The sequence below is a fragment of the Delphinapterus leucas genome, unplaced genomic scaffold, assembly GCF_059928025.1.
Source record: "Delphinapterus leucas isolate spDelLeu-1000000601 "Yukka" unplaced genomic scaffold, BTC_Dleu_Yukka2 spDelLeu_asBTCV2_sq25, whole genome shotgun sequence".
Lineage (NCBI taxonomy): Eukaryota > Metazoa > Chordata > Mammalia > Artiodactyla > Monodontidae > Delphinapterus > Delphinapterus leucas.
In genome coordinates, this window is record NW_028322234.1 from 2,499,269 (window position 1) to 2,522,736 (window position 23,468).

Here is a 23,468-nt window from a genome sequence, read left to right on the forward strand (position 1 = left end):
GGACAGCTCCCTCAGAAATTCACCAAGGTGGGGGAATTCATCATAGATCCAATTCAAGGTGTTGTCACATTGCCACCTCATGACAAATCAGAGCTATGCAACTTCAGAGGACATTGGTATATCCACTGGGATACAGAAATTGATAACAGAGCTGGAAGGTTAATTTTTGCCTTCATATAAATGCTAAACAATTTTTAAAAATGCAAATAATGGAGTTTGGAAGACTGGTTCCTTCACTTACTAGTTGTGTGACCCTAAAGCAAGTAAGATAATGTTTTTTAATGAGCATATATCAAATTAAAAATAAAGTGTGGCTTAAGTATACCACAAATGACATCACACAGGTCCGAAATTGAGTTCTTTTCAAGGGCTGGTTTGTGAATTACATAAGAATATGGGATATAACTCAATATACTAGCATACTCCCTGGTACTGTACACCATTCTGGTTAGCACCAATGGCTCCCAATGACAGGACACCGCACTGCCTGGAAGAAAGTGTCATGATATCAAACAATAGGGCAGAACTCCACCAAGTAATACTGAATACTTTTATTAAGGAAACAGAAAAAGAAAAGAAAATATGAAATAGTGGCAGTTTCTTTGCACAAAAGCTGAGTAAAACTTGTTACCCTCAGGGTAGAAAAGTTTCTTGAATTGGGAAATCATACTCTGAGCTGAGAGTTTGGAACATTTGTTCACAAACCTATTAACTTTTCTATAGCTTCACATTAAACATCGCAACTAGTTTATTCCCATCTGGGCCAGTAGGCCAAATTCTACCCTGAATTTTTCATTCCTATATTCCCTGTGGCTGTTTTTACTGATCTGCACGCTCTTTCTCAACAAAAAGTGGCTTTACTCCTCCCTTTCTAATTTTCAGAAACATCTTTGTCATCCTTATGACCTTTCAGTGAGGGACATTCAGCATAAAGGGGAAAAAAATATGTAAAAGCATCTTTGTGATGGTTGGCAGAAGATGTAAGAGCTGATATCTATGCCCTTGGGTGATTATGTACCCACTGGGGCTCCAGGTTTCTCATCTGCTCATCTGTGAAATCAGGAGAGTGATCATAAATACTATTATAAGTTTTTGTTTCTCTAACAAAGTAACTTTCATATACATTATCTCATTTAATCCTTATAACATCCTTATATCCCTATGAGGCAGATAATACACCCAGCAACATTTCATAATGGTATTATACAAATCCGCAGAGGTGAATATGAATCACTGCGCCAGTCAAAAACTCTCATTTAAGGCTGGAGGGAAGATTACTTGTTAACATGCAACAAATATTTCCTGAGCACCTACTGTGTGTTTACCACTGTATCTACACAATAAGGATGGAGTAATGAACAAGTTAGAACACACCCCTGTCCTTAGCAAGCTTACATACGAGAGTGGAGAAAGACTATAAAGTAGGAAACCAGATAATAAACTAGATGATTTAGAGAGGGACATAGCACCGTGAAGATAATAAAGCAATATACAACTTGGAATGGATTTGAGGCAAATTGTGCCAAAAGCAGATTTTCTTTAAGTGGCTAAAACAAAGTTTAAAAAGCAAGTAACAATAAAAGAAAATGTTTCCGGTACAGGACCAGCAGTACAAAAAAATAGTGTACGAGTACCTGGATAAAACACCCGTTTTGCAATAGTGCAACTTTTTTTTTTTTTTTTTTTCTGGTACGCGGGCCTCTCACTGCTGTGGCCTCTCCCGTTGCCGAGCACAGGCTCCAGACGCGCAGGCCCAGCGGCCATGGCTCACGGGCCCAGCCGCTCCGCAGCACGTGGGATCTTCCCGGACCGGGGCACGAACCCGCGTCCCCTGCATCGGCAGGCGGGCTCTCAACCACTGCGCCACCAGGGAAGCCCAATAGTGCAACTTTTAAGTACATATTGTTGACTGTCCACAGTCCATGCAGAGTTACAACTCCACGCTTCAACAACAACATGCTGACAGTTCCTAAAGAAAACTACTTAAAAAAAAAGGCATAACCCAGATGTTCCCTCATTTGACCAACTCCATCTAAGTTTAGATGTGCAGAAGGGCTTATTAGATATATCCAGAGTAAGCCACATGCAGCATGTTACATGATCAATTTTTCTAAAATAAGGTTTCAGGGCAATGACAGTAAGATAAGGGAAGAAAACATGGAGGAATGAAGTCCTAATTACTATACACGCATATTTTTTGACAATAGGGGGAAACCTTTTACAGATAAGTTACAAACAAAGAAAAGTCAAATAAACAATTTTGTACAAGAAATTTAACACGTTCTGTACAATGTGTTCACTTTGCTGTCATCTGTACAAACTCTTCTTAGTTTACTTGGCCATCACCGTCAATATCTGCTTCCCTGACATTTCATCAACCTCTTCATCTGTTAACTTCTCTCCAAGGTTTGTCATCACATGGCGGAGCTCTGCTGCACTAATATAGCCATTACCATCCTCATCAAACACAAGGTATGCTTCTCTAAGTTCTTCTTCACTGTCTGTGTCCTTCATTTTTCTTGCCATCATTGTCAGAAATTCCGGGAAGTCAATTGTGCCGTTACCATCAGCATCCACCTCATTAATCATGTCCTGTAACTGCTTCTGTGGGATTCTGCCCAACAGACCTCATTACAGTTCCCAACTCCTTTGTTGTTATAGTTCCATCACCATCCTTGTCAAATAGTGAGAAAGCTTCTTTGAATTCTGCAACCTGCTCTTCAGTCAGCTGGTCAGCCATGCTGCAAGCGTTACCGGTCTCCGGGACTCGACTACTCAAGCACTCAGCTCGCTTGCTCCACTCGGACTAATTCTGTTCTGCTACTTTAATAGACTTATTTTATGCCTAACAGAAACTCAATACATGGTTGATGAGTAAATCTCCAATCAGAATTCATCCCTCCGTTACCTCTATGCCTAAGGAACAGAGTCTGAATCTGTTGTAACAATACTCCCTGTGTGGAAGTCTGGAAAGAAAGTAGAAAGATTTTTGACAAGGACAAAGAAACAGATTTGAGAGATTCCAGAGAAAGAAGCAAGGACCACGATGATGAGGGGGAGGTGAAATTTTGGGGGGATTCTGGGTGGGTGCAATGAGGAAGGAGGAAAGTTCCAGAATGATGGCCAGGTTTGGTGTGAATAAATGGCTAAACTATCAGTTCTCCCAAAAGAGGGTTACCTGGTTTATAATGTTTGACACATCCCTTATCACACAAAAGTGCTCGATTGCTTGAATTGTTTTGAATAGTATGTTTTCATTAGTGCTAATAATGAAAACATAATTAAAAGCATGTTTGTAGTGAGAGGCAATAAGTTCATTCTTGCACATGACAAATTTAAAGTTCTTATGGGACCACTAAGCAAAGAGGTCCCATTGCTTGCTGGATATATACGAATGGAGCAGATGGGAAATAGGGTCTAGATTTGTAGATGTGATGCTGATGAGGTTATTGAAAGCAACACAGTATAAAGAGAATATGTAACCTGAGAAGAGAAGAAGTCAGACATTGGAATATCAACATTTAGTGAAGCGATAGGTAACTATGATGAGAGAGGGGTGGAATAGCCAAAGGTGTAGGAGAAAGACCAGGGCAAACTGGTTTCACAGAATTCAAGGTAGAAAAAAAATCATGTAGAAGAGAGTACTCAACTGTGCATTTCACTGGATATAAATTTTTTATCAATTAAAAAAAACCACTTACCCTCAGACATCCTTTACTAATTTGTTTTGGCCTAGATTGTTTTGCTTCTAGAGATTCTCTGCCTCTGTTGGTATGCTGAAACAGCAGCCTCCAGTGGTTATGGTCATGGAGAACTACGATTTATGGACTAGGAATGGTTTTTTCACATAGTACATGCTCAACGAAGTGAGTTGAACTAAATTAATTGTTCTTCACTCACAAAGAAACAAATGCTTTGCGTGACGCTCTCTTAGGGCAAAGAACATTGGCTTAAAGTGAAGATCCTGGGATTATGCTGGTAAAACAGTCAAGACTGTTTGCTTGAAATACTGATCTACGGTCCAATCGTTGTTTGCTGGCTGCTGTGGCAATCTGAAGCTCACAAGATCAGCATCTTTGCTCTCCCTTCCCCTCAATTTTTGGTTGTTATGGGAGGGACAGCAAGCCAATAGTTATGCTTAGCTCTGAGTATATGATCAATTATTTCTTTCTTCATAGTATGCTTTCTTAAAAAGCCAAAAAGTGCATTTTTACCCTAACAAGGCTTTTAAAAGTTGCTCATAGTGTGCCACTGACAACAATAGTCCTAAATTTCAATTTCTACTCCACCTCTCAGACTTGCTTTATCTTTTTTAGATCTTTTCTTCTCATCTGATGAGAACATGTTTTTCCAGACCTCAAGAATCTTGAGAACTCCACTGAGTCCACACCACCAGGCACTGGGGTCTTGCAGAGGCGCACAGTTACTAAACAGTTGCTGACCCTTCCTTATAGCTCTCTATCACTTTCTTGTTTCCACTCGTCTGACTTTGGAGCTCTCTTGAAAGCCCATCTCCCTTAAGCTACTTTAAGCCCCTCTCAATTCCACCCAACATTTTTCAATGGCTCCCTGCTTCCTTAATCTCTACTTCCCATCTATTCCCCTGGTAAAATTTAGCTTCTCTAAATTCTTCACTTATGTTTTGCATTGACATGCCTTATGTCCAGTCATTTCAGTGAAAGGAAATATCCTAAAAGGGAAGGATTCACCAAGAAGAATGAGGACCATTGATGGATTATACTTTTGCGTGTGTCTTTGAAATTCCAAATTCATCTTCATTTTCAGCACGTGGTTATATCATATGATGAAGTGAAATATCAATATGTTAAAAAATATAATTTTGTATTTGTGACGAAATCTAATTTATTGAAGCTATATTTCTATACACACACACACAAAAATGGCTATGTTCACAGTTCCCTAAATCTACCATATTTTAGAAATGTAAACATTTTTATATTGGTAGCTACATTACCCCACTGTTTTACTTATTTTACTTAAAAAAAAAAGAAAATATTTGCCTTCTTGTTAAAGGAAAGCTATGTAAGGAAAAAAACGTTACTTTAAAACTATAAAAAGATATATCAGAAGAAAAAGAAGTATGAGAGGCATCTAGGAATTTCAGAGTTCTCTCATGGGCATGGTGAAGTGAACACTACAATCAAGTTAGAGTTCTACCACATACTATTCCTATGTTTCTGGAAAAGTCATGGAGTCTATATTCATGATCCATAGGGACGCTGTCAGAACCGACAAGATAACCTACCTAAAATTGCTGTGTGCTCTTATGTTCTCCCAGAATTGTAGTGAATGGGAATTATTTGGATTGTGTGGAAACAAGTATATAAAGCAAGCTCCAGAAGAATTCTGTTTTCTTTGTTTTTCTGATCAGGTTCGATACTATGATCAGATGCATTATATAACCTCTAAATGCTCTTGTCCACTGTAGAATATAACTAAGTACTTCTATTCAAAACCAAGTCATGTTACCCATCTGACTATAATAACTCACACACTGGGTTGGCCAAAAGTTCCTTCGGGTTTTTCCGTGGATGTTACAAAAAACCCAAAGGAACTTTCTGGCCAACCCAATAGTTTGAATTGAAAAATCTTTGGATTAGAATGCCTACGTGCCAATAGCTCTAGCCATTGGTGTTGACATATAAAATGAAGGTAAATGCAGCATCTTTCTTACACATTTCACTACTGCTTAGCAAATGGCCCACAAAAGGAGTATAATACATATACTAAATTGATGGCATAAATCAACGGATAAATGAATGACCGAATGAATGACATACAGAAGCTATGGCACGTTGAGGCAATGAATGCACTGAGTGACTGACGGGAGTCATGGGGTTGTGAAGTTGCTGGGAAGTCCACCTCACACTTCACATCTGGCAAACCATCACTCATTTTTGAAGCCCCAACAATGAAAAAAATCTTCCAGCTACACAGCTTCTGAACCTCAGGCAGGACTGCTCACTCAGAACTATGTCTATCCCTCCTTAAGATCACCTGCCATGCTGCACGACAACTGGCACTGGCATTTGGCCTGTTAGACCACAGACCCCCTGGAGGAGGAGCTGTGCATTTCTGAACACACAGAGCCTGGGACCGTGCCTGACACACACAGGAGGTCTTAACAAGAAAGTAAAGAGTTAGTTGAATAAAAGAGTACTTTACATTTCACTTGAACTCCTTACTGAATAAAGACAATGATTTACTCTTCAGGGAAAAAAAAAGAAAACGAAAAACCCATCAATTAAGTAATAAGCTCAGTAGAGTTGGGAAGGAAAAAGAGTAAAACAGGCAGTCATAGCACAGCTGAAAAGCAGACTCAACCATTTATTCTTCTTCTGCACTTAAAACATTTGAGAATGCCATTCTCAGAAAATTACTATAAACGTTCTCATTTATATAATAGGAGAAGCCAGTGCGTGTTTTCCTTCTGTAATTACGGTTATCCAAGAAATCACATTCACTGCACTTCCCCCACCCCTTTCCTTCCCAAAACCACAAAGATTCTCAATTACCATTTAGTAGGTTTCCTTGTATATGGGCACTAGACGATGAGAAAGTAAGTTCTACCCCTTCCTCCTTCGAGCATAAATAAAATGAGGCCAGGGGTTTCTCACTTACTTTGTTCTCTGCTCCTTCCTCAGCACTTCGAACTGTACCTGGCACAGAGCAGATACTCAATAACTAACTGTTGCTTGAATGACTGACTACATATTTGATAATAAAGTCATAAATCCTCTCAGCTGAAAAATCTTTGTTTTCCATTCTTAGTACTTGCTTTTTTTTTGGCATGATATCTAAATGTAACCAAAGAAAACTAATAGAAAAAATTTTAAAGATACCTATAAATTTTTATACATATTCTTCATTCATTCTCTTTACTCCAATTTAAATCTGAAAATTCATATTAAGGAGCCAGAAGTGTCCTAACTAAACTCAAGAAAATGGAGGCAATGTCTTCAGATTTAATGATTTTAAAATCAGTGTGTGAGTTGACTAAATTTGTTTATAGCATTTTTTGTTGAGCAGGAAGTTTTAAGCATATTTCTTAATGCTTTCATTGTGCAACTTAACTTTTTTCCACTGTAAACATATAAAAATGTAAATATGCAGTGAATCCATAGACGATCTGAGTCCTCTTAGTTCACTCTGCCTTCCCACAGGTGTGTATTCCTCTAGCACTAATCTTTGAATTATATTCAAAGCAATCCTGATCAATATAGAAGTCCTGAACTTAACTACTTCGTTACTGCAGAGTTTACAGAGGTGAATTCTGGGTGAAATTTCTAAATCATGCCTTGTTACCACTGGAGATATTAAGTATAGGGCAATTTACCCTGTGTCGCCATACATTTCACAAAGCTGCTAAGTTAAACACATTGCAAAAATAACTGCAATGGCAATTTTAAAATTTCTAAACATTTAGAATATTTCAAATAGACTAAAACTTACCTAGGGGAAAAAGTAATGTATATTCATATATTCACCACACCACAGATTCAGTTTGCCAAATTTGTCTCAAAACTTTTTGTTTTTAATGGACTAGGTCTTCACAGATATAGAGATATAGCTAAAGCTTTCTGTGAACTGCTGCTCAATCTCCCACATCCTCCCCCACCAGCCCTTTCCCAGGCACTCCCTCTAATGACTTTGGTGATTATCATTACTGTCCATATTATTCTTTTACAAAATATTTCTCCCTAAACAATATTTGCAATATTTTCCGTTACTTTAAACTTTATATAAACTGTATTTACAATATGCTCAACATAGAATAACACCCGATAAATGCTGTTAGTCTTTTTGTCTTTTTGCCATGGCATATGCTTTTTTTTTTGTCTCTTGACACTGCATTTGAGATTTACTATGTTGAGACATGTAATTATGATTAATTCCCTTTAGCTGTGTCACTGGGCTCTAATCAAACCACTCCTGTCTGAAAGCATCTTTTTCTTTCTTTCACCCAGCAGCTCCTGGGATCCAGCCACCAGCTCAGGAATGCCTCTCCCCCAAGACTACTTCCTTTGACCTTGGTCTTTTAAAACACTTTGTTGGTATAGAGTGATTTTTTCTTGTAATTTAAACAGGCCTAGCATTACTGTTTCCATTTAATGGACATGAGATAATTTAGAGGTTTTAAAGTGATTTTATGTATAGACCATGTAAACTGAATAAATAAATACATGAGAAAACAAGTAAAAGAAAGACCTTGTAATAAACATTATGTACTGTATTTAATGTTTTAATGCAAATGACTCCATAATTAAGTCTGTATATGTTTCCCTGCTCACATACTAGGGAGTTTTTCTAAAATCACAGCTAGTAACAGAACTGCTAGGTTAAAAATGGGTACAATTTTACTTACTAGCTACTACACAATTGTTCTGCAAATTAGGCTTATCAAGCTATGCAAAAGACAACAGGGTCTAAAAATGTCGCTTTCTAAACACCCTTACCAACATTTGGTATTGTAAGAATTTAAAATATTTTACCGATTTCCTAGATCTCCTTGTTTCTCATATATTTCACCAATTTCTAGTGAAGTTGAACATCTTATCAATTCTTTATCCATCAGTCCAGTATGGTCCCTTCTAGAAATTGCCTGCTTCGATCCTCATTTGTCCATTTTCCTATTAGTTACTGTCCTGCTAATTTATAGAAATTCTTTATAAATATGAAATATTGATCCTACATTGTTTACATGTGTTGCAAACATCTACTCCCAGTTTGTGACTTGGCTGTTTATAGTGATTTTTATTGAACAGGATATTTTTATTTGGATCAATGTGTCAACTCTTTTATTCAAGGTTTGAATTTTATATTTCATTAAACAAACTCATTCTTATTTTAAGTTTATAAGAAATCATCTTACATTTTATTTTTAAAATTTTAATATTTTATTTACATAATTAGGTATTTAACCTAAATGCAACAGATTTTTTTTATATTTGAATGGTATAGATTTTTCTTTTCTATATGGATAACATAGTACTTCCAGGTTAGTTATTTACCAGTCCATTTTTTTCTTCAGTGATCTGTAATGTCATCTCTATTATGTATCACGTTTACATTCACATGCAGGCAACAGCATTCTTTCCCTGGTTTAAAAAATCTAGATCAAGAGGACAGTAAGTTGTTTTAGTCAACACAGCCTGCCATAACAAAATGCCACAGGCCAGGTGTCTTAAACAACAGACATTTATTTCTCACAGTTCTGAAGGCTGGGAAGTCCAAGATCAAAGTGCCAGCAGATTCAGTGTCTGGTGAGAGCTGATTCCTGGCTACAGAGGGCCTCCTTCCAGCTTGTGCGTACATAGCCTTTCCTCCATGTGTGCTTGTGGGGAGGGAGTTGACTCTCCTGTCTCTTCTTCTTATGAGGACACGAATCTCATCATGAGGGCATCACCCTAAACCTAACTACATCCCAAAGGCCCTCCAACCATCACACTGGGGGTTAGGGTTTCAATATATGCATTTCGAGGGAGCACACAAAACACTGAGTCCGTAACATAGGTGCTCAATAAGTGCTCTTTGATGCATCAAAAAGTAATTTAGGGCTTCCCTGGTGGCTCAGTGGTTGAGAGTCCGCCTGCTGATGCAGGGGACACGGGTTCGTGCCCTGGTCCGGGAAGATCCCACATGCTGCGGAGCGGCTGGGCCCGTGAGCCGTGGCCGCTGAGCTTGTGCATCCGGAGCCTGTGCTCCACAACGGGACAGGCCACAACAGTGAGAGGCCCTAGTACCGCAAAAAAAAAAAAAAGTAATTTAAACTGATTCTCTGCAGCAGCCTATTACTGAAACATCTTTTAAATCATCTTTCCCCTCTATGAATACAGAGCTAACCCTAGCTATAGAGGAGCCTCATCATTTGGGTATTTAGCTTATAATATTCTAATTGTACACATCTAGGGAGATAAAGAGAGAAGGAGAGAAACAAGAATTTAAGTAGCCTGAGTGAGTCTGCCTGCCCTTCCATGCACTAAATATAACCAGGGGGGTAGTGAACAGGGAGACACAAATTAACTGTGCCTACAAGGTATGTCGGTCCCTGGAACCTCTCTCAGAGTAATCAGCTTGCAGTGTGTGCAGTGTGGTTCTAGTTTGAAGATATGCATTTTTCATATACGTATTTTACTTCATAGAATTGTACACAAATCTCCTTACGCTGCACTTTATGTCAAACTTAACGGATTTCTAAAGGCATTTTTTTACTATACATGGTTTCTGCCCTAAGTGCTGACTAAACCCTAATTGCTGAGGCAGACACTACTCCACCGTAATCAGTGTGTCAACAGAACATCAAAATACTCTTCTTCTTTAAACAAGAGGTCAGATAAAAAGAGAAGTTTCTAGTCTTCACTCACAGGTGAACCAAGAGGTGCAGGGATAAGAGTGATTTCTGAGATAAAGCCAGCATGAAATAGAAAACTAGTGAGGATGTGCTGTATAGCAAGGGGAACTCTACTTGGTGCTCTGTGGTGACCTGGATGGGAGGGAAATCCAAAAGGGAGGGGAATATGTGTATACATATGGCGGGTTCACTTCACTGTGCCGCAGGAGCTAGCACAACATTGTAAAACAACTATACCCCTGATTAAAAACAAAAATAAAAACAGAAAACCCCAGCATGTCTTAGTTTCCAAGGTAAACACAGGTATACCAGGACCCTGAAAACCTGGAAACAGAGCCTCTGTCCACCAGCAACAACTGGGCAACAACAACTTGGCCCTTTCCTCCTGGATGAAGAAATGAGTTTGCTGACACTGTGTTTGTTTCAAGACCCAGAAAGTGCCAAATACTATGAAGTCACAGAAATGAACATGACACGTTATGGTGGAAGCTCTTCTCAAAAGATGGCAGACACATTGAATAGAAAAGGGTTTGGCTGTACCAAGAAGCGAGTTTCTCAAAGCTACAGAGAGAATGACTTTGCAGGGACAGTGGCATTGCTGAGAAGGTGATTCCCTTAGGAACACTGTTGACAAACAAAGCTTTGCTGATAGTGGCTACACCTGCCAATTCTCTGTGTGGCTAACTCACTTCTGATAACCTTTTATATCAGCTTGTTATGTCAGGAACTTAATCCAGCCCAGCAGTGGTTCTGTGGTGCTGTCCAGACAAGCTATTCTCACCTGAAATGCTTCAATGGCTGTATCTATCCAATGGCAAGGAAAATTAGAATAATTTTCCCAACAATTTATTATACCATAGTAATAGTTTACCTGAGGAACTGGGAGCAGAATTCATTCCCCATTCTTTAAAGCATGATTCCTTTCTGAATCAATCACAGGATATTAGCTCTTCTAGGTATCTCAGAGATTACCAAGTCCCATAACTTGGATAAGAATCTGCAAAGGAGAGGCACTGAGTAGTCCACAGTCGCAACGCTAAGAGGCAGAGCTGGTCTTAAACACCGCTTTCCTAAATCTTTGCATCCTAAATCTTCGCTCAGCATTTGCATCCACAAAGCCAAATGCCAATAAGCTAATCAGGATCCTATCAATGCAGTATTTTCTTGCTTAAACAATTTACTACTTTAAGAGACTAGAGACCTAAAACTTTGTGCTCCTAAGAGCTTAAATGGAATGACACAAGAAAAAATCTGTATAACTGGGGTTATCTGTAATGCTCTTTTTTTAAAGTTAAAAAAAAAAGGAAAGAAAATGGCCGTAATTCTTCTCCACTGACTAGGTTTACTTGTGGTTGGTTATTATTTCAGAGTAGCAGGTCTTAAAGGGACAGCCAGGTCTCAACGGCATGAAGAAAGGTGCACAATTTTTTCTGAAGCTCATCAAATTAATAATGACAATAATAATAAGACTAATAATATGATAGCTAACTTTTATTGAGTTTGCGGGGTTTTTTTGTTTTTTTTTTTTTGGCCACACCACACAGCATGCGGGATCTTAGTTCCCAGACCAGGGATTGAACCTGTGGCCCTTGCAGTAGAAGCACAGAGTCCTAACCACTGGACTGCCAGGGAATTCCCTATTGAGCTCTTATTAGTATCTAAGTTCTATTTATCATTTAATGCTCATAATAAACTATATGGTAGATATTATTTACCTATGAGAAAACTGAGGCATAGAGGAATTTTAAACCTTATGGAGGAAGGAATTGAATCTAGGAATGCCTCCTTAAAAATCACAACCTTAATCATTCCTTACTGAGATGATCCTCTTACAAAGATAGGGAGATGGACTTCAGAACTCTCATCGTCTTTTCTGGATTTAGAATTTTAGTTCACAAAAGGTGAATCTGCTACCTGGTTTGCTGGTACCCTCAAAGAGTTAATGATCCTTCCAAGGCAGAAATTCCCTGGAAGGGAGTAATTCACAGCCTGGGGAAATGCAGACCAGTACGTATAACATGGTAAGCAAATGAGTTCTTTCTATTGCAGTGTCGAGGCTGACACATTACATAGGATCCTCTCTGCATCCTGTGGATAGCAGCATCTATATAATGTACTCAAAATAAATAAGGCTTTGAGTGTATGGGAAAGATAATCACAATTCAATTTACACAGAGACATGAATCGTCTACTGTACGTTACAGTGACTGCTCAACTTCTCAAAGAAAACATTCGTTCTTCTTCTTTCCCAAAGAGCATCTTGCTCATCTACTAACTTCATATTTTCAAATACAGCTGTTTCCCTCTCAGAGGTCAGAAATGCCACCACACATACTGGATCCCCTTGAAGGGATCAAGAGAGAGTCAAGTTCTCAAAAGTGCCTCATGAGCACAAGAAGAAGGTCCAAGTAGTGTATGAAGGGGGATGAGACAGTTTCCATTCTCTTGAAAGATGGCTACTCTCAACTGTAATGGATGGTCAGAGAGTTGCTGGTGAAGAGGGACCGACACACTGCTGCGGCAAGGCACACAGGTGCAGAGTTTTGGAGTATCTACAGGAGAGCCTTCCATCCCTCAGAGCCAACAGTATGGCAGTGATTCCAAACATACAGGCAAAGCTCCACCCTCAAGGTCGTATTACACGTACGTGGCTAAAAATGGAAAATTTCCTACTGTCCCAAAATGGGGACGCTGTTAAACACATATGGTGCATTTTCGTTAAGGAATACTATGTGGTCACCAAAGACCACACTTAAAAAGCACAAACAGTAAAAGATAACAATAAATATTAGATTCTACTACTTTTATAAGTTTTGAGTATTAAAAAAATAAATAGGGGACCTGGTCCGAGGAGCAGGGGCGGGAGCTGCGAGGCCAGGGTGGTGCAAAAGGAAGTGGAGTTTCTAAGTTATCATTAAAGTGAAGAAACGTTATTATTTATTTGAACCTTCTTCTTGTCATAATCTTTGGAAAGATAGGTGTTTCAAGTAAGGGATCAGGACTCCCTCTTGCCAGAACACCAGAATCACAACTAATTGCTGAACAATCGTCAACAGGAAGATACTGGAACTGACCAAAAAGGATACGCCACTACCACAGATAAAGGAGAAACCACAATGAGATGGTAGGAGGGGTGCAATCACAATAAAATCAAATCCCATAACTGATGGGTGGATGACTCACAAACTGGAGAACTATACCACAAAAGTCCACCCAATGGAGTGAAGGTTCTGAGCCCCATGTCAGGCTTCCCAACCTGGGGGTCCAGCAATGGGAGGAGAAATTCCTAGAGAATCAGATTTTGAAGGCTAGCGGGATTTGATTAGAGGACTTCGACAGGACTGGGGGAAACAGAGGCTCCACTCTTGGAGGGCACACACAAAGTAGTGTGCACATCGGGACCCAGGGGAAGGAGCAGTGACCCCAGAGGAGACTGAACCAGACCTACCTGCTAGTGTTGGGGGCTCTCCTGCAGAGGCATGGGGTGGCTGCGGCTCACCGTGAGGAGAAGGACACTGGCAGCAGAAGTACTCCTTGGCGTGAGCCCTCCCAGAGTCCGCCATTAGCCCCACCAAAGAGTCCAGGTGGGCTCCAGTGTTGGGTTGCCTCAGGCCAAACAACCAACAGGGAGGGAACCCAGCCACACCCATCAGCAGAAAAGCAGATTAAAGTTTTACTGAGCTCTGCCCACCAGAGCAACAGCCAGCTCTACCCACCACCAGTCCCTCCCATCAGGAAACTAGCACAAGCCACTCAGATAGCCTCACCCACCAGAGGGCACACAGCAGAAGCAAGAACCACAATCCTGCAGCCTATGGGAAAAAAACCACATTCACAGAAAGAGAGACAAGATGAAAAGGCAGAGGGCTATGTACCAGATGAAGGAACAAGTTAAAACCCCAGAAAAAAAAACTAAATGAAGTAGAGATAGGCAACCTTCCACAAAAAGAATTCAGAATAATGATAGTGAAGATGATCCAGGACCTTGGAAAGAAAATGGAGGCAAAGATTGAGAAGATGCAAGAAATGTTTAACAAAAACCTAAAAGAATTAAAGAACAAACAAACAGAGATGAACAATACAATAACTGAAATGCAAACTACACTAGAAGGAATCAATAGCAGAATAACCGAGGCAGAAGAATGGATAAGTGACCTGGAAGACCGAATGGTGGAATTCACTGCTGCAGAACAGAATAAAGAAAAAAGAATGAAAAGAAATGAAGACAGCCTAAGATACCTCTGGGACAACATTAAACGCAACAACACTCGCATTATAGGGGTCCCAGAAGGAGAAGAGAGACAGAAAGGACCCGAGAAAATATTTGAAGAGATTATAGTCGAACACTTCCCTAACATAGGAAAGGAAATAGCCACCCAAGTCCAGGAAGAGCAGAGAGTCCCATACAGGATAAACCCAAGGAGAAACACGCTGAGACACATAGTAATCAAATTGGCAAAAATTAAAGACATAGAAAACTTACTGAAAGCAACAAGGGAAAAACAACAAATAACATACAAGGGAACTCCCATAAGGTGAACATCTGATTTCTCATCAGAAACTCTACAAGCCACAAGGGAGTGACATGATATACTTAAAGTGATGAAAGGGAAGAACCTACAACCAAGATTACTCTACCCGGCAAGGATCTAATTCAGATTCAATGGAGAAATCAAAAGCTTTACAGACAAGCAAAAGCCAAGAGAATTCAGCACCACAAAACCAGCTCTCCAACAAATGCTACAGGAACTTCTCTAAGTGGGAAACACAAGAGAAGAAAAGGACCTACAAAAACAAACCTAAAACAATTAAGAAAATGGTCATAGGAACATACATATTGATAATTACCTTGAACGTGAATGGATTAAATGCTCCAACCGAAACACACAGGCTTGCTGAATGGATACAAAAACAAGATCCATACATATGTTGTCTACAAGAGACCCACTCAGACATAGGGACACATACAGACTGAAAGTGAGGGGATGGAAAAGATATTCCATGCAAATGGAAATCAAAAGAAAGCTGGAGTAGCAATATTCGTATCAGATAAAATAGACTTTAAAATAGAGAATGTTACAAGAGACAAGGAAGGACACTACCTAATGATCAAGGGATCAATCCAAGAGGAAGATACAACAATTATAAATATATATGCACCCAACAAAGGAGCACCGCAATACATAAGGCAACTGCTAACAGCCATAAAAGAGGAAATCAACAGTAACACACTAGTGGGGGACTTTAACACCTCACTTACACCAATGGACAGATCATCCAAAATGAAAATAAATAAGGAAACAGAAGCTTTAAATGACACAATAGACAAGATAGATTTAATTGATATTTATAGGATGTTCCATCCAAAAACAGCAGATTACACTTTCTTCTCAAGTGCACATGGAACCTTCTCCAGGATAGATCACATCTTGGGTCACATATCAAGTCTCAGTAAAGTGAAGAAAATTGAAATCATATCAAGCATCTTTTCTAACCACAATGCTATGAGATTAGAAATGAATTCCAGGGAAAAACAGACACATGGAGGTTAAACAATACGTTACTAAATAAGGGATCACTGAAGAAATCAAAGAGGAAATCAAAAAATACCTAGACACAAATGACAACGAAAACGAGATGATCCAAAACCTATCGGATGCAGCAAAAGCAGTTCTAAAAGTGAAGTTTATATCTATACAAGCCTACCTCAAGTAACAAGAAAAATCTCAAATAAACAATCTAACCTTACACCTAAAGGAACTACAGAAAGAAGAACAAACAAAACCCAAAGTTAGCAGAAGGAAAGAAATCATAAAGATCAGAGCAGAAATAAATGAAATAGAGACAAAACAATAGCAAAGATCAATAACACTAAAAGCTGGTTCTTCGAGAAGATAAACAAAATTGATAAACCATTAGCCAGACTCATCAAGAAAAAGAGGGAGAGGACTCAAATCAATAAAATTAGAAATGAAAAAGGAGAAGTTACAACAGACACTGCAGAAATACAAAGCATCCTAAGAGACTACTACAAGCAACTCTATGCCAATAAAATGGGCAACCTGGAAGAAATGGACAAATTCTTAGAAAGGTATAAGCTTCCAAGACTGAACCATATAGAAAATATGAACAGACCAATCACAAGTAATGAAATTGAAACTGTGATTAAAAATCTTCCAAAAAACAAAAGTCCAGGACCAGATGGCTTCACAGGTGAATTCTATCAAACATTTAGAGAAGAGCTAACACCCGTCCTTCTCAAACTCTTGCAAAAAATTGCGGAGGAAGGAATACTCCCAAACTCATTCTATGAGGCCACCATCACCCTGATACCAAAACCGGACAAAGATACTACAAACAAAGAAAATTACAGACCAATATCACTGATGAATATAGATGCAAAAATCCTCAACAAAATACTAGCAAACAGAATCCAACAACACATTAAAAGGATCATACACCATGACCAAGTGGGATTTATCTCAGGGATGCAAGGATACTTCAATATACGCAAATAAATCAATGTGATACACCATATTAACACACTGAGAAGAAAAACCATATGATCATCTCAATAGATGCAGAAAAATCTTTTGACAAAATTCAACACCCATTTATGATAAAAACTCTCCAGAAAGTGGGCATAGAGGGAACCTACCTCACCATAATAAAGGCCGTATATGACAAACCCACAGCAAACATCATTCTCAATGGTGAAAAACTGAAAGCATTTCCAGTAAGATCAGGAACAAGCCAACGGTGTCCACTCTCACGACTATTATTCAACATAGTTTTGGAAGTTTTAGCCACAGCAATCAGAGAAGAAAAAGAAATAAAAGGAATACAAATTGGAAAAGAAGAAGTAACACTGTCACTGTTTACAGACGACATGATACTATACATAGAGAATCCTAAAGATGCCACCAGAAAACTACTAGAGGTAATCAATGAATTTGGTAAAGTTGCAGGATACAAAATTAATGCACAGAAATCTCTTGCATTCCTATATACTAATGATGAAAAATCTGAAAGAGAAATTAAGGAAACACTCCCATTTACCATTGCAACAAAAAGAATAAAATATCTAGGAATAAACCTACTTAGGGAGAGGAAAGACCTGTATGCAGAAAACTATAAGACACTGATGAAAGAAATTAAAGATGATACCAACAGATGGAGAGATATACCCTGTACTTGGATTGGAAGAATCAATATTGTGAAAATGACTATCTACCCAAAGCAATCTACAGATTCAATGCAATCCCTATCAAATTACCAATGGCATTTTTTACAGAACTAGAACAAAAAATCTTAAAATTTGTATGGAGACACAAAGAACCCCGAATAGCCAAAGCAGTCTTGAGGGAAAAAAACGGAGCTGGAAGAAACAGACTCCCTGACTTCAGACAATACTACAAACCTACAGTAATCAAGACAATATGGTACTGGCACAAAAACAGAAATATAGATCAACGGAACAGGATAGAAAGCCCAGAGATAAACCCACATTCCTAGATTGGTAAACTAATCTATGACAAAGGAGACAAGGATATACAATGGAGAAAAGACAGTCTCTTCAATAAGCGGTGCTGGGGAAACTGGACCGCTACATGTAAAAGAATGAAATTAGAACACTCCCTAACACCATACACACAAAAAAACTCAAAATGGATTAGAGACCTAAATGGAAGACTACACACTATAAAACTCTTAGAGGAAAACATAGGAAGAACATTCTTTGACAGCAAGATCTTTTTTGATCCACCTCCTAGAGTAATGGAAATTAAAAAAATAAATAAACAAATGGGACTTAATGAAACTTAAATGCTTTTGCCCAGCAAAGGAAACCATAAACAAGACGAAAAGACAACCGTCAGAACGGGAGAAAATATTTGCAAACAAATCAACGGACAAAGGATTAATCTCCAAAATATATAAACAGCTCATGCAGCTCAATATTAAAAAAACAAACAACCCAATCCAAAAATGGGCAGAAGACCTAAATAGACATTTCTCCAAAGAAGACATACACGTGGCTAAGAAGCACATGAAAAGCTTCTCAACATCACTAATTATTAGAGAAATGCAAATTAAAACTACAATGAGGTATCACCTCACACCAGTTAGAATGGGCAGCATCAGAAAATCTACAAACGACAAATGCTGGAGAGGGTGTGGAGAAAAGGGAACCCTCTTGCACTTTTGGTGGGAATGTAAATTGATACAGCCACTATGGAGGACAGTATGGAGGTTCCTTAAAAAACTAAAAATAGAATTACCGTATGATGCAGCAATCCCACTACCGGGCATATACCCAGAGAAAACCATTATTCAAAAAGACACATGTACCCCAATGTTCATTGCAGCTCTATTTACAATAGGCAGGTCATGGAAGCAACCTAAATGCCCATCGACAGACGAATGGATAAAGAAGATGTGGCACATATATATTACTCAGCCATAAAATGGAACGTAATTGGGTCATTTCTTGAGACATGGATGATCTAGAGAGTGTCATACAGAGTGACGTAAGTCAGAAAGAGAAAAACAAATATCGTATATTAATGCATATATGTGGAACCTAGAAAAATGGTAGACTTGAACTGGTTTGCAGGGCAGAAGCTGAGACAAAGATGTAGAGAACAAACGTATGGACATCAAGGGGGGAAAGCAGTGGGGGTGTGGGGGTGGGGGAGTGATGAATTGGGCGACTGGGATTGACATGTATACGCTGGTGAAAAATAAATAAATAAATCTAACCACTTATGCTTTAAATAATGCCAAGGGGAAAAAGTTGCTTAAAAATATTCATTTAGAGCAGCAGTAATTGACCTATCGCCATTTGCTGGGTACCAGGGAAGCTGATATTTAGCCTTTCCAAGAATGTAACAGATAACTAATATCACAAACCAGACATCTATTCTATTCTGGCAGTAGCACCAAGGGTTTTATCCTGCAGAAATCTTGCACCAGCTTGCCTCTAAGTTTTCAGTCTCAAAATTTTAGGCTGGATAAGCTACCTCTCTCCCAGAGAAGTCACTGGCTCTGAGACTGCCACAGAAACAAAGCATACTTTTCTCTATTCGCCTATTTGCCATCCAGACTGTCCTGAAACTTGAGATCACTGCTGGGAACAAGTGAGAAAAAGGGTGTAAAAACTTCTTATTCCTCCCTCTTCCCAAGTCCATCAAACATAAAATCTTTGTTATACTGCTTTAGTCAACTTATGTTACCCCTATTTGTGCAATGGGTTAAAAATAAATATGGTAGAGATTATTGAAATAAAATCATAAACTAAACATTAATCTTCAATTATGAGAAAATTTCCATAAAATACTCATTATGAGCTTGAGACTCTCTGGACACTCTAAGAAATGAGTTAATTTTTCCTTATGGGAAGTAAAGAGGATTGACCAAACATGAATTTTTCCTTTTAAGGAAGAAGCACATGATTTGATATGTGTGTACCTTTCCAGAAGGTAGATCTTATGTACTATCCCAAAGGAAAAGAACATGTACATTTTGAAGAACTCCTTTGAAAAACATCTCTTTGATTAGAAATGATGTTTGCTTCTTTTCAAAATATTTCTTGGGCTTCCCTGGTGCTGCAGTGGATGAGAGTCCGCCTGCCGATGCAGGAGACACGGGTTCGTGCTCCGGTCCAGGAGGATCCCATACGCCGCGGAGCAGCTGGGCCCGTGAGCCATGGCCACTGGGCCTGCGCGTCCAGAGCCTGTGCTCCGCAACGGGAGAGGCCACAACAGTGAGAGGCCGTGTACCGCAAAAAATAAAATAAAATAAAATAAAGTAATAAATAAAAATATTTCTTATACAGAATAAACAGAAATCTACCTCTTAGGGTACCAAATGTGGGAAGAGAGTTGTGATTCTCTATCATCACGGGTCCTTGAGAAATGTTAGGGATAGAGTCAATCACTTTCCTTTTGACCTTAGAATTGTACCCTATAAGCCATACAAAGACTCCCCAGTAAGGCAAAGACACCTCTATGAGATCTACCCTCAACCATCAACAATGTAGGTTCTGGAGCTAAAATGGTGAATACTACAAGGGATCTCTCCTTCAAGAAGAGAGCTTATAGAAGTATGAAAATATCCATTTATTGCTTGTTGCTTTATTTGAAGGAACTCTAAGGCCAATTCAAAATGTAGTCTAACATAAAGAGGGGGGAGGCAACCCCAAGTTTCCAGAAACTAAATACTTTCTCTTTCACAAATGAGGAAATGTAAATGAGAGGCCTCATCAGGATAGCCCCCACGTTTCCCCAAGTCTAGTGTATAATCTCTCAATGACAAGTGAAATATTTTGTCTTAGAACTGTTAAAAATATACCAAAAATGTCAACCCAGTATGGATAAAAGTAAGTTCAACTAAGGTTTTTAAAGTAAGCATTTTACAGATGGTAATCTAAGGAAGATGCATAGTTTTCCATGCAATACATCTTTCTTTTCCACACATGACTGCTAAACAAACAACTGAACCTGAGACTGATATAACAGAAATAAAGGCTCAAGTCCCAGGAAGACTACAGTCACCCTCTACTGCATGCAAGTAAAAACACATCTACAATAAAATGTGAATTCTAGAAGTAAGTTTGTTACAAACAGAACTATCCATTCTTACCCCAGCCCCAAGACCTTCCCCCTCACCATAAGTCTTTCCTATTTCAGGTCAGGACAACAGTGTCCACCCAGCTACTGAAATCCCCAAAATAGAAAGCATCTAATTATTCTTTTTCAATAGCCATCCACCCCAACTCAAAGAATAAGTTTTGTGTAACATTTGAGTTTTTATTTTCATAACGTCAGAACAAAATTGGTAATCATCAACCCATCTCACAATCTACCTGTATACGTGGCTCTCACAGATGCCATAAACATATTAGCTATATCAATCAATAAATCTATGCTTCTTTCTTTGTGAAGTTTTCAATTTGTCAACCAAAACTCTGTTTTCATCTATAATTCCTCTAAAATAGTCACATTCAAAAAATGATTTATAAGAAATTAAAATATTTGTTAAAGTTTGCCAGGCCTGGCATAATATTTTTTAAAAAGTCTTACAAAATAAACGTTAGATGAACTTATTTTTTGTAAATTAATTGTGTCATTTAATCTTCATGATTTATATTTTCAATGTTAATAATAACTTATACAAATGATACCTTAAAATCAATTAATGTTATATGAGTACAAAAAGTGCTTGCACAGATACAGCTCTGGAAATGATATTATATCGTTACCTTTTTTGACTTATGAATCACAATTTTCTAAATATTTAAACTGCACCTTTGCCAAAGATGCAATGTTTCTTTTTCCTTGTCAGTAAAGTACGTTTTCTTCTTCCTTGACAAGACAAAAAATGAACCACTCCAATTTATGAGTCATGAGCTAATCTTTTTTAAAAGACAGTTTTAGAATATAACTTCAAGTAAGTTTCCTCTAAGAATTAATGAATTACAATCTCTCAGAACCTTAGTCACTGAAGTATACACTTCTGAGAATAGAGGCAATGTATGAATTTGCTTAGAAACACTCAATGATATCTTTCATTATTGACAAACTAATTCTGTTGTACACAAAGTGCCTAAAATTTTACTAAATGGCTTGTGGAAGCTCAAAGACTGATCATTAGAAATTCTCCCTTCCACTAGGAGGATGCAATGTTCTTGGGGCTGAGGTATAAAATGAATCATTTGACATTTGAATTCATAATTGTACTGGCAAAATTGATTCTGGGTATTTCACATGAGAGTCCAGAATTTTTCTGGGAAATTGGCATCATATGAAATGTGTTAATGTCACATTATTAAATACAGAATTCGGGAGCACAACTTTACAGTAGTTTGTGTGAAAACATATGGGTGTTCATCTGCCCAGGAGAGCAATATGAGCCATTGGTGAGAACTGTGCTAAAAGATCATTTTTAGGAAAAAGTAAAGCTATGATTCTCATACAGATATAAAAAGGAATGCACATTAAAGATTTTACTTTACTTAGATGAGGAAATCAAGCAGATGTTGTAACTGAATGAAGGGAAAAGGAAGAAAAATTCATATGGAGTAAAGGAATGTTGAAATTAATTGCAAATGTGGACAAAACCAGTTTTCCACAGAAAAAAGGTACTCAATTAAAATCACTACTGCACAGAGAAGAGTTTATATATCTATTAGTTACCTGCAACTTACAAAGAGGTGCAAAATAGCTCAGAGACAAGAAACAGAGCTAGAATCTGATAACCAAGAAGGGAAATCTAAGAAGCCTGCATTAAAAAAAAGTACGTGTGTGTGTGTGTGTGTGTGTGTGTGTGTGTGTATATATATATATATATATATATATAGAGAGAGAGAGAGAGAGAGAGAGAGAGAGAGAGAGAGAAAGGTTTTTCACTGAATACATTTTTTTCTACACATGACTGCTTAATAAACAACTACAACCTGAGGCTGATATAATAGAAATAACGGCTCAAATTCAAGGGAAACTACTGTTACCCTGTACTGCATATAAGTGAGAACACATCTAAAACAAAATATAAATTCCAGACATAATTGTTTTAAAACCAGAACTACCCATTTGTCCCCAGCCCCAAGACCTTTTCTCTCACCCTAAGTCTTTCCTACTTCAAGTGAGGACAGCGTTGTCCACCCAGCTACTCAAATCCCCAGCTAGGAAGTGTCCAATTCTTCCCTTTCAATCACCATCCGCCCCAACTCTAAGGCAAGACAATGCATCATCAAGTCCTTGTTTGAACATGATAATCTCTTTTGGTTTACTGGAAGCCTCTCACTAGTCCCCAGACTCTACTCTTGCCTCCCCACAATTCATTTTTCTTAAAACAGCCAGCGTATTCTTTTAAAAATGAGATCAGATCAAGTCTCTCCACACTCAAAACCAATAGATAGCACTAGGATTTAGAATAAAATCCAAATCCCTTTTATGGGGCATCCTAAGGCCCCAGAATATCTGTCCCTGCCTATGTCCCTAACTTCAATTCTTCTCATTTGCACCCTTATTCAACTTAGTCCTTATTTATTGGAATCCTCTTGATCCTTTGATCACACCAGCCTGGCTCCCATCTT

At 38.4% G+C, this 23,468-nt stretch overlaps 1 long non-coding RNA gene and 1 pseudogene across 2 annotated transcripts in view; both read right to left on the reverse strand.

Annotated features, from left to right (window-relative positions):
* LOC149744021 (uncharacterized) overlaps positions 1-23,468 on the reverse strand; it is a 64,943-nt gene that overhangs the window by 31,293 nt on the left and 10,182 nt on the right. The gene's annotated exons all lie outside the window — the stretch shown is intronic.
* LOC149744022 (calmodulin pseudogene) lies at positions 1,874-7,154 on the reverse strand (annotated as a pseudogene).